Source organism: Canis lupus (assembly GCF_048164855.1).
Source record: "Canis lupus baileyi chromosome 5 unlocalized genomic scaffold, mCanLup2.hap1 SUPER_5_unloc_9, whole genome shotgun sequence".
Taxonomy (NCBI): domain Eukaryota; kingdom Metazoa; phylum Chordata; class Mammalia; order Carnivora; family Canidae; genus Canis; species Canis lupus.
In genome coordinates, this window is record NW_027326416.1 from 25,802 (window position 1) to 39,848 (window position 14,047).

At 39.6% G+C, this 14,047-nt stretch overlaps 1 long non-coding RNA gene across 2 annotated transcripts; it reads left to right on the forward strand.

Annotated features, from left to right (window-relative positions):
• Positions 1 to 11,891: 11,891 nt before the first annotated feature.
• Positions 11,892 to 13,752, forward strand: LOC140629467 (uncharacterized). 2 transcript variants are annotated; one of them, XR_012027305.1, is made up of 3 exons: positions 11,892 to 12,493; positions 12,910 to 13,058; positions 13,538 to 13,752. It is a non-coding gene; the product is annotated as an uncharacterized lncRNA (long non-coding RNA). The 2 variants fall into 2 exon arrangements; XR_012027306.1 differs by having other exon boundaries at positions 11,892 to 12,357.
• The last annotated feature ends 295 nt before the right edge of the window (positions 13,753 to 14,047 follow it).

A 14,047-nucleotide genomic window follows, 5' to 3' on the forward strand; every position in this document is an offset into this window, starting at 1 on the left:
GGCATGAGCCTCCCACCCCCTAGTCAGAGAGAGATGAAGAATGGGCATCTGACCCCAGATGGTTGGATGGCATTCTAGGACATTGAGAAATAGACGGGCTTCCCTATGGCCCTTTTAATAATATGTCCTCCTTTATAGACCAAGAGAACTCAATGTTTTCAGCCTAAGGTCTGGGAGGGGAGGAAGAAAGAGGCATCTCTGGGCGAGATGTCTCCTTTTCCAGATGCTGCTTTTTTGGAGACTTGCTGACACTGGGTTCCTATGGGCCACTCCCCAAAGCAAGGTACCAGGGAGTCTCTTCTCTGTGCCTTCCCTGGGAGGGACTGTTTAATGCCATGCAGCTAATCCTGACAAGCTCTCAATTCTCTTTCCTACTGAATTTGGAGAGGAAGGAAAAGAGATGAGCTGGTAAGGGGTCTTATTCAGCATTGTTATTTTTTTCCTTTGTTGGAGTGGTTCACTTTTAACTCTCTTTGCTAGCCAAGAGGTGACATCCTGGGGACCCTGACAGTACGGCCACTCCTGGAAGGGGTAAGGCAAGGTTAACTGACAAATTTAGCAAAGCTGCCCATTGGGGGGTTGGGGGAGAGCTACAGGCAGGCCATGTACACACTGAGTTACTTGCAGCGTCTCTGTCCCTCCTCCCCTGCACACACACATGTACCTGTCATTGCAGCAGTTAAGGTAGGAGAGCAGTAATCCAAAAGTCTAGGGATTTCACACTGGTTTCTCCCATTCTGCAATGCCAAGCCTTCCTGGACGGTCTCCTAAAAATGAGCTCAGTGTGACCTAATGGTCCATCCTAGTCATAAGTGACCATTGTTCTTAACTCTGAACAGGTGTAAACATTTGCTTGCACTTGCTGAATTCTGACCTGAGCTGCTTACCTTTTCTTTTCTTTCTTTCTTTCTTTCTTTCTTTCTTTCTTTCTTTCTTTCTTTCTTTCTTTCTTTCTTTCTTTCTTCTTTCTTCTTCTTTCTTCTTCTTCTTCTTCTTCTTCTTTCTTCTCTTCTTCTCCTCCTTCTCCTCCTCCTCCTCCCCCTCCCCCTCCTCCTCCTCCTCCTCCTCCTCCTCCTCCTCCTTCTTCTCTTCTTCTTCTTCTTCTTCTTCTTCTTCTTCTTCTTCTTTCTTCTTCTTCTCCTTCTCCTCCTCCTCCTTCTTCTTCTTCTTCTTCTTCTTCTTCTTCTTCTTCTTTCTTCTTCTTCTCCTTCTCCTCCTCCTTCTTCTTCTTCTTCTTCTTTCTTCTTCTTTCTTCTTCTTCTCCTTCTCCTCCTTCTTCTTCTTCTTCTTCTTCTTCTTCTTCTTCTTCTTCTTCTTCTCCTCCTTCTCCTCCTCCTCCTCCCCCTCCCCCTCCTCCTCCTCCTCCTCCTCCTCCTCCTTCTTCTTCTTCTTCTTCTTCTTCTTCTTCTTCTTCTTCTTCTTCTTCTTCTTCTTTCTTCTTCTTCTCCTTCTCCTCCTCCTCCTCCTCCTTCCTTCTTCTTCTTCTTCTTCTTCTTCTTCTTCTTCTTCTTCTTCTTCTTCTTCTTTCTTCTTCTTCTCCTTCTCCTCCTCCTTCTTCTTCTTCTTCTTCTTTCTTCTTCTTTCTTCTTCTTCTCCTCCTCCTCCTCCTCCTTCTTCTTCTTCTTCTTCTTCTTCTTCTTCTTCTTCTTCTTCTTCTTTCTTCTTTCTTCTTCTTCTCCTTCTCCTCCCTCCTCCTCTCCTCCTTCTTCTTCTTCTTCTTCTTCTTCTTCTTCTTCTTCTTCTTCTTCTTCTTCTTCTTCTTTCTTCTTCTTCTCCTTCTCCTCCTCCTTCTTCTTCTTCTTCTTCTTTCTTCTTCTTTCTTCTTCTTCTCCTTCTCCTCCTCCTTCTTCTTCTTCTTCTTCTTCTTCTTCTTCTTCTTCTTCTTCTTCTTCTTCTTCTTTCTTCTTCTTCTCCTTCTCCTCCTCCTTCTTCTTCGTCTTCTTCTTCTTCTTCTTCTTCTTCTTCTTCTTCTTCTTCTTCTTCTTCTTCTTTCTTCTACTTCTCCTCCTCCTCCTCCTTCTTCTTCTTCTTCTTTTCTTCTTCTTCTTCTTCTTCTTCTTCTTCTTCTTCTTCTTCTTCTTCTTCCTCTTTCTTCTTTTTTTTTCTAATTAGCCAGAACCAATTTCTTTGTTTTGTTTTCTATCTTGATAATTTGTGAATAACAAAGTTTTTTTCTCACAGAGGAAAACAGAGAGAGGAGTTATTAGTTAATGTTGATCCAGAACTCTGCAAATGTTAAAACTTGACATTATTATTTAGAGGTTTGGTTTGTACTAATTACCTCTTAGTTTTACTAGCCCTATATAACAAGCTACCTTCTGCAAATTTTATGGGAAAGCCAGTTTTCTGAAAGGATGAAAGTTGTTGGAGCACGGAATGAAATAGGTGCTAAGTTTTATTTTCCACTAAATAATTCTCCTCAAGGTGGGTAAACTTTCAGTAGTTAAATTGCTAAAAATGAAGATTCTACACTACAAGAGCAGATCTTCAGGAGACAATTATATGTCTGTGTTCATAGCATTTATGAGTGTCAGTAAACAGTCAGTACATTTATGTTCCCCCCATTACCTTCGGTCATAAACTTCCTTAAAGAAAAACGAATAATTATGTTTCCTGACTGCAGAATGAGCATCAACATTCAAATACTGAAAGCCCTGGGTGGGATGGATGGTACACCTAGACTTCCAGGGATTGAGCTGTTTTCGAGGCATTGGCTAGAGTGTCAGGCTAACTGCTTGGTCTTGATTTAGTGCCATTCACAGAGATGTCATCTCTAGAAGGGAAATCATAATTTGTGTGGCTATTTTTGGACTTGGGGCCTCCCAGCCTACAGCTGTTGGGAATGGCTGGGCGTCACATAAAGCCCCTGGCTGAAGCATGTCAAGCTTGTGCTATTGGCCTGAAGCTCGCCATCCACCCCAGGGGCCAGCCAGTGTATCCCTGGAGCTAAAATGATGCGGTGTCATCGGAGTTTAACAAGCACATCCCGGCATCGTGGACTATTGGAGTTAGGAAACGACCTTAGATGACCTCATTACAACCTACATTTTACACAAGAGGCTTTGGCTGGGGAATCATTCTATCCAGGGTCCCAAGCAACAAGTCTCACATCTCCTGGCTTTGGGTTTGGTACTCTTAAATATTGTCCTTGGGGTCAGGAAGGTGACATAGGTTAGAGGGTAAGGAATAGATTTTTAAAAAGTGAGTTAGGAAGACAAGAAAAGTAAATCTGAGAGAATTGCATTTTTCCTTTGTAGTTCATATGAGTTTCATTATTCCTTGTATCTCAATCAGAAAACACATCGATGCAACTTCTCCACCACTAGAAATGTGCAAGTGGAAATGAAAGGAAATAAGACAATTGAATATTTTCTAGATCAGCACTTTTCAAACTGTCATGAAAGACAGGTTTTTGTTTATTTCTAATTGACCTCAGCTGATATCTCTGTAATGTGCGATAGAAATTACTAGAAAAAAATGAAGTGTAGACTTTCAAAATACAAGTCCAAACTTTTATTTCTTGGAGACAAGAGACATAAACTTCTGCTGACAAATTACTATATAGTTGCTAGACACTTATTCTTGATCGCAGTACACACTGATCATGGACACAGGAGAACTGCCTTGGTCTCTTTTTCTCTATTATTTTGTGCTTTTGTCTGGTTCTCTAGGTTGCAACTTTCTGATATCAGGGATAGGATCTAGGCATCTGTCATTTTTGATAGGTACTTTATTGCGTTGAATAACAACTTAAGAAAAAATTTAAATGTTTCCTCGTGTAAAAGGAAAAAAAAAAACAAGTTTACAATCATAAAAAAAAAAACCAAAAAACCCAGAGATCAGTGTATGGATTCTTCTTAAGAGACTTAAAATGGGGACATTTTTGGTTTACGTGGTTTGAGTGTAAAGAGGATTGAATATATTAAGCATTTCCGTTGTCATTAAGTTTGAACTTTCTACCAATTCTTATATCCTCTAAAAGACCTGTAGACCTTCTAAGTGCATCAATTAGGATTAAGTTTGTTAGCTTTAGGAAATAAAAAGTATGTAACACCCAGGTACATTTAAGTCTCAGATAAGCATTGAGTGCTTTTTAAAAGTATGGCCCAGATATTTCATGAGAAGTGCCATGTGCAATATTTGGGCGGGACATAATTTGTATTAAAAATGTATTAATCGGGATCCCTGGGTGGCTCAGCGGTTTGGCACCTGCCTTCGGCCCAGGGTGTGATCCTGGAGACCCGGGATCAAGTCTCACATCGGGCTCCCTGCATGGAGCCTGCTTCTCCCTCTGCCTGTGTCTCTGCCTCTCTCTCTCTGTCTGTGTCTCTCATGAATAAATAAATAAATAAATAAATAAATAAATAAAAATCTTTTTAAAAAATGTATTCATCGTTTGTCTGAAATTCAAGTTTAACTGGATATCTTGTATTTTATCCAGTAATTCTTCTTTTTTAATTTCTTTTTTAAAATTTTTTAATTGAAATATAGTTGACATACAATATTATGTTAGTTTTAGGTGTACAGCATAGTGATTCTAATTAGTAGTGAACTTTTAGCCTGGACTTCTGCAGATGTTTCTAGAGAGAAGGCTCAGCCCAGCCAATCAAATGTGGTCATATTGACCTACCTTGCTTAGCTTTTGGCAGCTGGAAGCTGAATAGTGAATACAAAGTAATGATATTCCTTTTAGGAAAATGTGTTTCTCATGTGACAAAGCAGCTACTCATCTGTCCTGACTTTGAGGCTGTTAGTTGGTGTTTTCTAAAGCTCTGGTTCACTGCTGGCAAAAGTCATGGCGGAAGGTGTGTTTGTAAGAAGGCCACAAGAATCTGCCAGCTACATGAAGACAAAGTTGGCTCAGTGGTCTGCAAATAGTGGAATTCTTTGCACGGAAATATACAAGGAGACAGTGATAGCCACCCCCCCAAAAAGAAAGAAAGAAAGAAAGAAAGAAAGAAAGAAAGAAAGAAAGAAAGAAAGAAAGAAATTCCCTGTTTCTACAGCATATTGTAAGCAAACTGATGTTTACAAATAAACTTATGAGAAAGAAATGCAAAAAAAAAAAAAGAGAAAGAAATGCAAAGGCAGAATTAGTGGATATTAAAAAAATTAATGTTTTAGGGATCCCTGGGTGGCGCAGCGGTTTGGCGCCTGCCTTTGGCCCAGGGCGCGATCCTGGAGACCCGGGATCGAATCCCACGTCGGGTTCCCTGCATGGAGCCTGCTTCTCCCTCTGCCTATGTCTCTGCCTCTCTCTCTCTCTCTCTCTCTGTGACTGTCATGAATAAATAAATAAAATCTTTAAAAAAAAAATTAATGTTTTAGATACTTATGTAGGTTTACTGTAGTGTCTGCAAAGATATGTCCTTTGCCGTTGGTAGCTGTTTTTCTTTCTTTAAATGAGGATATTTGGTTATAGGCCTTAAATCAGAGTTTTGTCATTGTTAAATTATAGAATTTATGCTCCCAGTCTTTAAAGAAAGGTAAACTTTTCTTAAAGTGATGTTTGATTCAGGTAAGAAGGAAATGGCTATTTCAAGTGCACACACAATTTATTTTAATGTCATATCTGGGTGTTTTAAAATGTCCTGTCAGCTAACAACAACAACAACAACAACAAAAATCTTTTTTTTTTTAATTTTTTATTTATTTATTTACGATATTCACAGAGAGAGAGAGAGAGAGGCAGAGACACAGGCTCCATGCACCGGGAGCCCGACGTGGGATTCGATCCCGGGTCTCCAGGATCGCGCCCTGGGCCAAAGGCAGGCGCCAAACCGCTACGCCACCCAGGGATCCCCCAACAACAAAAATCTTAAGAATATACTTACCTAAGAGAATTCTTTAAAAATAATATTTATTTTAAATAATGAAATATATGCTCATTTTAAGACAAATTTGAAAAATGCTGGGATTTCTGGAAGGATAAGGAAAAAAAGTAAAATCACCAATAACACTATCATAGAGGAAACATTTCCACTATTGTTACTTCGATGTAGTTGTTCTATTGTCTTGTCTATGTGTTTTTAGTTCATAGTTGGAAACCTACTGTATATACAAGGTTGTATTCTGATTTTTTCTTTTTTAAAAAATATTTTATGTATTTATTCATGAGAGATAGAGAGAGAGACATAGGCAGAGGGAGAAGCAGGCTCCATGCAGGAAGCCCTATGTGGGACTTGATCCCAGGACCACAGGATCACCCCCTGAGTCAAAGACAGGCGCTCAACTGCTGAGCCACTCAGGTGTCCCTGTATTCTGATTTTTTCATTAACTATTTGACTTAAGCATTTCCCATATGTTAAAGTATTTCTTAAGTATCATTTTAATGGTTGAATCATACTCTGTACTGTGATTTACTTAACCAAACTAGAGTTGGATACTCAGAGTTCTCCAATTACCTATTCCTAAATGTCTAGTGATGATCTGTTTGGATTCCTAGAACCGAAATTACTGGGACTGACAAGGATGAAAAGTTTTAAGGCTATACATTTTGTTAAGCTCTATTAGAACCATTATAGATATTTACTAGGAATGTGTAAGAGTGCCTATATCACTGACCTTCATTGCTGTCATTTATTTCATTTTATTAACCTAGTGTATTTGTCTGGGTTTTCCAGAAAAACATAACCTGTAAGATGTGTTTGTATGCAAAGAGAATCTTAAAGGAATTGGCTCATGTGATTCTGGGGGGTGGGAGTGGATCCCCAAACTTCAGGTCAGGTTGTCAGGCTGAAGACTCAGGAAGAGCTGACGTCGAATCTAGAAGCCAAAGGCAGTCTGGAGACAGAATTTCTTCCTTCTAAAAGGATCTCAGTCTTCATTCTTAAAGCCTTTACGTTTTTGGATGAAGTTCAGTCCCATTGTGAAGAATAAGGTGCTTTACTCAGAGTCTACTCATGTAAATGTAAACCACATCGAAAAATACCTCACAGCAACATCTAGACTGGTATTTGACCAAATGACTGGGCACTATAGCCTAGCCAAGTTGACACATACAATTAACCATCACATCTGTGGTCCAAATAGAGTTTATACTATTTGATAGAAGGCCATGTTCTTTCTTTCCAGTTTTTTCTCTGTTCAGTACCATCTGTTTCTATGAAAACACACTGACTTATTTAGGACTTTTATGTATACTGTGAGTTTTCTGTTGTAAACACAAAGATTATCTTAATCTAGTTTTGGAATAAAACATTTAAGATCTCCATCAAGTGATGCTGAGAAAAAAATCTGGGTTTGGGCTTTATGCAGATGTGACTTAGGAATATTCCCCTACCACGTTACAACTGTATTAATTTGGTTTGGATAGCTAAACCCTTTCCTTCTTAATTTGCTCAACTAAAAAGTAGGGAGAATCATACCCATTTTCCAGTAACTTGTTAAGTTCTAACTGGGGAAACATTTCTGAAATTCTAGTACAGCATCTAGTATATGAAAGGCCATCTATATGATCAGTACAAAAAAACCTTCCCTGTCTCTGAACATTTAGTAGTTCCACTCGTAGCAATTTTCCTCCTAGAAGACTTAAACATTTTTTCCATTTTAAGTATAAGCCTCATTTCCCTTCTATTTCATGAAGTATTGCATTTTAACCACTGATAGATAAATTAGATGATTTTAAATTAATATTTTACTCATTTATCTAACAAATATTTATTAAATGTCTATTAAATCCCAAGGATTGTTCTGGGTGCTGGAGATTTAACAGTGAAGACGATAGATAAATTCCTTGCCCTTTTAGCTTGGATATTAGTGGGAGAGACTCTCAAAGAAAGAAATCAATAAGCATAAAATCACACTACAAGTAATATCATATTAGTCAGGGTAGGCTAAGTGATGCTGTGGTAAGTCACTAAATCTCATTAGCATAATTACAACAAAAGTTTATTTCTTGCTCGTGACAAGTCAGTGGCTGGTTCAGGTGACTATTTGAAGCAGCTATTCTAAGCCTTCCAATATGCTTCCTCCATCTAAGCACATGCTTCCATCAGGGAAGAGTGGACCAGTGAATCAAACAGCAACAGTTAAAAGATTCTACATGCATCACTTTTGCTTCATATTTTTATTGGCCATAGCAAGTCACATTGTCATGCCTAATTTCAATGAAGAGGAGAAATGTGACTCTTGGTAATCCTAGTGGTAAAGGAGAAACATATGTGACTACCACAGTATTAAGTATATAAAAAACAAGAGAATAAATAAGTATTTTTAAAAAGATAATAAAACAAAATAAACATAAGTTTTCAAGTATATCATTGTTTAAATTTATAATAAAATATGTATTTAAAAAATTGGGTCAACTTAAAGTTATTTAATAACAATTATTAAAATTTAGTATTTAGATAAGAGGAAAGGCATTTAGGTCATTTATGAATGACTGATGTTTAATAGATATGGAGATGTTAAGTCTACTTGAGGACAAGGGTGATGGTTTTTATATTGCTATTCTTGGTTATTTAGGCACATACAAGATGCTCAGTAAAACTTCGTTGAAGTTAATAATGTTCATTGTTTTAAATTATTCTTCTCCATTTGGTTGACTGTCTTAAAATATAGTCCATTATAATTTTGCTCAGAAGCAAGGCCAATTTTCATTGTTTTTATCTACATTAAAATTTTACATTTAATTATAGTTTAAATTTGGACCACAAATGCTTGAATCACTAGTGGTCTCTTTCTCCTAGTTTGTCTCGGGTATGTTCCTAAACCATGGGTATGTCCAGTAGGACAAAAGACTACTACTTTACTGTTGGAGTTTGTGATCTACCATCTTGTCTTCTAAAAACAACAACAACAACAACAACAACAACAACAACATTTACCTTTAATATCTGTTTGGCAACTGCTGTGTTGAAGAGATTTCACAAATTTGAATAAAGAGGGCAACAAATACCGAGTGGCAGTTTTGTTTGTTTTAATTTATTCATGATCATGAATGTAAGAATAGTATACTTGCTTTCAAAGATAGCATATGATGATGATGGTGATGATGATGGTGATGATGATGATGATGATGATGCCTCTCTCTCTATTGTTCTTTCCTTTTGCTTTTGACTAAGTCTTTGTCATTTAAAAAATAAATCAGCCAAAGAGAGGACCCAGTTATTCTTTGACTGGATAGATCAAGAGCAAACCAGAAGAGAATCTCTGTCTCTACCCAACTGAACCTCGTTTCGGTACCGTCACTTCTCTATTTATGGATGGTATGTCTGAGATGTTGTCTCTATCCTAGAAACCAAGAACTTGTCTTAAATCAGTGCCTCTCCAGTCTGTGCCATGAATCCCGTGAATCTGTAAGAGTCCATGCCCTTTGATGAGTTTGCTGCTCTTGGATTTGTACAAAATTTGTTTGTTACTTGGCAAATGGGACACAGCTGGCTTCTGATTTAGAGAGTGTTTTAAATTAGTTACCTCCTACCTTAACTTGATCATTTAAATGGAAAGCACTATGGCTCCAACAGAGTAGACATGATATAAAAACCATTTCCGACACGAGTATCTTGCCTCCTCAGTTGTGATGGCTACTGGTATCTCTGAAGGAAAATAAATAATAAACAAACAAACAAATAAATAATAAATAAATAAATAAATAAATAAATAAATAAAACACAGGTTCTGCGATTCTCACAAGTGGTAAACTGTCTTTGCATTATTTAAGAAAAGCTTTAAGTGTTCGATGAATGTGCTTAGACTAATGACAGTTGATGCCAAGAATATAGCAATAATCCAATACCATTTTGTAAAGTGGCAATTTGTGTAGAAATTGCAGAAAGCATCAACACATGCTGGGAACTTTACATATAAGTGAGCTATAGCGTGGGTGAAGGAGTTATTTATTTGGTCTTTCATTTGTAAATAAGACACTAATCTTTTCCTTCCAAGGAGTAGCTAGGCCAGTTATTAGTAAAAGAATATTGATAGCCTTTGCTCATCATGGCAAAATTGAGGATCCTGACCTTAAAAGTCTTAGTATTTGGAGGAGCCTTAATAAGTCATTTAGGAGAACAGCATTCCATAGTTGAAGATGGCTAGATCTATAATCAAAATATTTGGGTAGAGTCCAGGCTATACTATTACCTGTCAGCAATTTAGCTTTCCTCATCAAGGCTTATATGATCTGGTCTAGGGAACCTCTCTAGTCTTGTTTGATAGTCTTTACTTCTTACTTGCTCCATTTCAGTCCCTATGCCATTTCTCACACATTTCAAAAGAAGTGTTCTTGCTGCCAGGCCTTCTGTTCTTCCTGTTCTTTCTGCCTGGGATGATCTTCCCCCAGAGACAAGCTGACATTTATTGGGCAGATCCAGTATGTTCCAAGGGGTTATAAATGCTTTGCATGTTTGTTGTGGTGAATTTTCATGATAACCGTATGAAGTGTGTAGTGACACTGGATGGATGAGAAAGGAGGCAGAGTGATCTGGCAAAGGCAGGATTGGAACGAAGGCCTTGGCTCTCACAAGAAGTGCTCTCATAGTACACAACACCCAGGGTGTGGTTCCCACTCTTCCTTTAACCTCAGAGCTCTTTCTTGGTGAGCATTTCCTGACTATCTTATTTAAAGTGGAATTCCTGTGACTCTTTCTGTTTACTTAGCTTTATATTTATGAACAGTACTACATATTACCTGATTGATAATGCCTGTTTACTTGCTTACTTCTTTGCTTATCTCCCTCACTAGAATATATATTCTATGAGGGATGGACATTGTTCTGATCCGTGTTACCACTCTATCCCCTGCATCCAGAAGTGTACTGAAATGTACTGAGAGAGGATACGAATTGAGTTAGAATTTTTATCGGGTTTAAGGTATCTTACTCTTCAAACACTTGCAGAGCACCATTTTGTGTCAGATTCCATGACAGTTTGTGGAAATAGGAACGTGAATGAGAATGATGGGGACTCCTACTTTTCTGCTTTTCCTGATGCTTTTCCGGCATCCTAGAAGAAACAAACATGCAATTAACAGACAGTTGCCCAGGATAAGCATCCTTTTAGGGCAAATATAAGGTGCAGCAGGGAAAGGAGGCTTTAGGGAAAGCTATTCCGAGGGGTGATATCCGTGTTGAGAGCTGAAGGATGGGCTGAATGGGGATGCAAGACCATTTGGGGCAGAGCAGATGACAGAAGTCCCTGAGAGGGCACATTCCAGTTTATTATTTTTTTAAAGATTTTATTTATAGAGACAGAGAGAGAGGGGCAGAGAGACACAGGCAGAGGGAGAAGCAGGCTCCATGCAGGGAGCCCGGCGTGAGACTCGATCCCGGAACTCCAGATTCAGGCCCTGGGCTGAAGGCAGGTGCCAAACCGCTGAGCCACCCAGGGATCCTCCGCACATTCCACTTTAAAAGCAGTTCACTGTGACTCAGATATAGACTACGAGGGCCAGAGTTTACTGTCTGAGGCTGGAGAATAAAGTTGGGTTTTCAAGGGTCTTGAAAACTATTCCAAGAAGCCAAGACTTTATTGTCTGAGCATTGAGATGCCACTGAATGATTTTTAAATCAATGTAGTTTTGATTTAGTATCTGATTCCGTTTACCACCTTCAGCCACATAAGTTGGCAGCATTTCCACTTTCTGGATGGGACGAATAAGGCCCAGAAGAACACATTTCAATGTTGGTGGAATTGATTTAATTCTCTTAATGACAGTGATATCAGGGCTTCTAACTCCTACCTTCCCACCCTCTCTCCTTCCTTCTTTCTGGTTGTTATTCTTGTCAAACATAAAGCTATTTATCCACCATCCTTAACTTTTTCCAAGGAATATCCATGCACTCACACAGCTTCTAATAACCAGACCCCTGAGTGAAAGCCAGTGACCTCACGGGCGGCAGGGCTTGTTTGTGGCTGGATACCATATTGTGCACCGGGCTGGAATTCTCTGTTCTTCCTCACTAGGAAGCTGGATTTGTACCAGGAACCTCTTATCTGAAAAGGCAGCTCTAGGCTGGGGAGAACAGAGCTGGTTTGACGAAGTGGAGAGGCGCTCAATGTTGGTCTGGCCACGCTTTGGGCATGCGTGAGCGCTCACAGCAAAACACAGCTGGCATGTCTAATTTTAGCCTTGACTGCCTTGAAAAGGGACCCTTAAAGGAAATATATTTTCGCTGAAACCATTTGTATTATAATGTAACAGCCGACAGACATGTCAGAATATTACTTATTATTGGTGGGGAAAAACTCTGTCAGGTAATTGTGCTTTTTTTTGTGATGACATCGGGAAAGTGATTAAAGCATCCCTGAATCAAAATCATCATAGATAGACAGTGAGAGAACCAGAGCTTTTATTTATGAAGACGCCTGTAAACCTAATGGGATACCTCCTTTGATGCTTACAAAACGGATGTAAGGGTAAGAATGATCATTTCGGCTATGGCAAGTGGGTCCTTGTGATCTGACGATGCAGGGCTTGCTAATAGTAGTCCTGGCATAGACTCTCAAATTTCTTCAATGCTTAGCATCCTCCGTGTCGTCCGAGAAGTAAAAGGTTAGTTTCTGGACCGGGTCTTGGATTCATCTGGCTTTCGTATGTTAACAGGTTCTGAAAGCATCTGGGACACACTTGTTCCATTTTAACCAGCACGGGTCGTCCGTCTGCTTTTATTTTTGTCTTTCTCTTCCTTCCTCCCTTCGTCCTCTCTTCCCTCCCGTGGTCTTCTGTGTTTGCTTTAGCAGTGTGGCTTACCTTGCCACTTGGCAAGAAAAAAAAGGCAGCTCTTGTGTGGGGTAGATGGAGGGAAGGATAAGAAATAATCCACCGCCCGAATTTGAGTTCCCTGGGTTCAGTTCCAGCGGCAGCAGCTTTGCTGCAAAAATTGCTTTGCTGTTCGAGATAGCCAGCAGAGGGAATCAGGACTTTGCTTGCAGCAGGGGTTGAAGCAGGCTTTTTTTTTTTTCTTGGAGGAAATACTGCAGCTTTCTGGACTGCATACCCTGCTCCCTGGAGAGGTTCCACCCACCAGCTGGAAGGAGAGGAAGTGAATGAAAGGACAGGAGGAGCCCGAACACCATGTCACTCTGGAAGGGAGACAGCAGCAACCAGGCTGTGCAAGGTTGTTTTGTTTTGTTTTCTTTTCCCCTTTCTCTTTCTTTTTTTTTTTTCTTTTTCATTTTTTTGTTTTCTTTCTTTCTTTCTTCTTTCTTTTTTTCCCTTTTTCTTTAAGGTGGGGAAAGAGACAAACAGGAGACAGGAAGCTGATCTGCAAGGATTCGGAGTTGTGCTAAAAAGACTTTGATTTTTTTCTTCTCTCCCTCTTTACAAACGCTGGCAATTGACATCACTACAGACAGCCTGGGTAGAGAACAAAGTGCCTCATCCCAAGTGGACCCTGGCAGCTGGGGGAAGGAAGGCAGGATCTGGGAAGGCTGTGTGTGTGTGTGTGTGTGTGCGCGCGTGTGTGTGTGCGTGTGTTGTTCTACCAATACCTTTCCTTTTTTCTTTCTTTCTTTCTTTCTTTCTTTCTTTCTTTCTTTCTTTCTTTCTATTTTTTTGGTGTGTTTCTTTTTTAAATTCCTGCCGTGTTGGAACTAGTGAGTGGTGGAAGACGAAGGATCTCTGAAGCCTCATCAGTCATCGGGACCATCAGGAATAGTGGTTTAAGAGGACGCTCGGCCTGGGGCACCATACCGTGTCATCGAGTTCCCTGCCTCGGAGATAAAGATTCCAGCTACATGGGTAAACGCCTGGATCAGCCACAAATGTACCCCCAGTACACTTACTACTATCCTCACTGTCTCTAAACCAAGGTATGGCTCGACCCACAGTCTGGCAAGCAGTGTGTATCCTGCACTTGGGATGGGAAACAGGCATGTGGATTATTATTTACCTCCCCTTTCCCATCACCTCTTCCTGCTTCTTTGAAATTAGTAACATAGCAATGGAGTTAATGAGGCAGAGGAGAATATGAGAAGAAAGCAAGCCCTGGGATTGTGGTTTTTCTCTTCTAGCAGAGATAATAGTTTCGCTCGTGTTCCTTTGTTGTTATTTGGCAACATAAAGATGTTCCTGATATCCGTAGTAAAGTGCTTTGCAGATGGACAG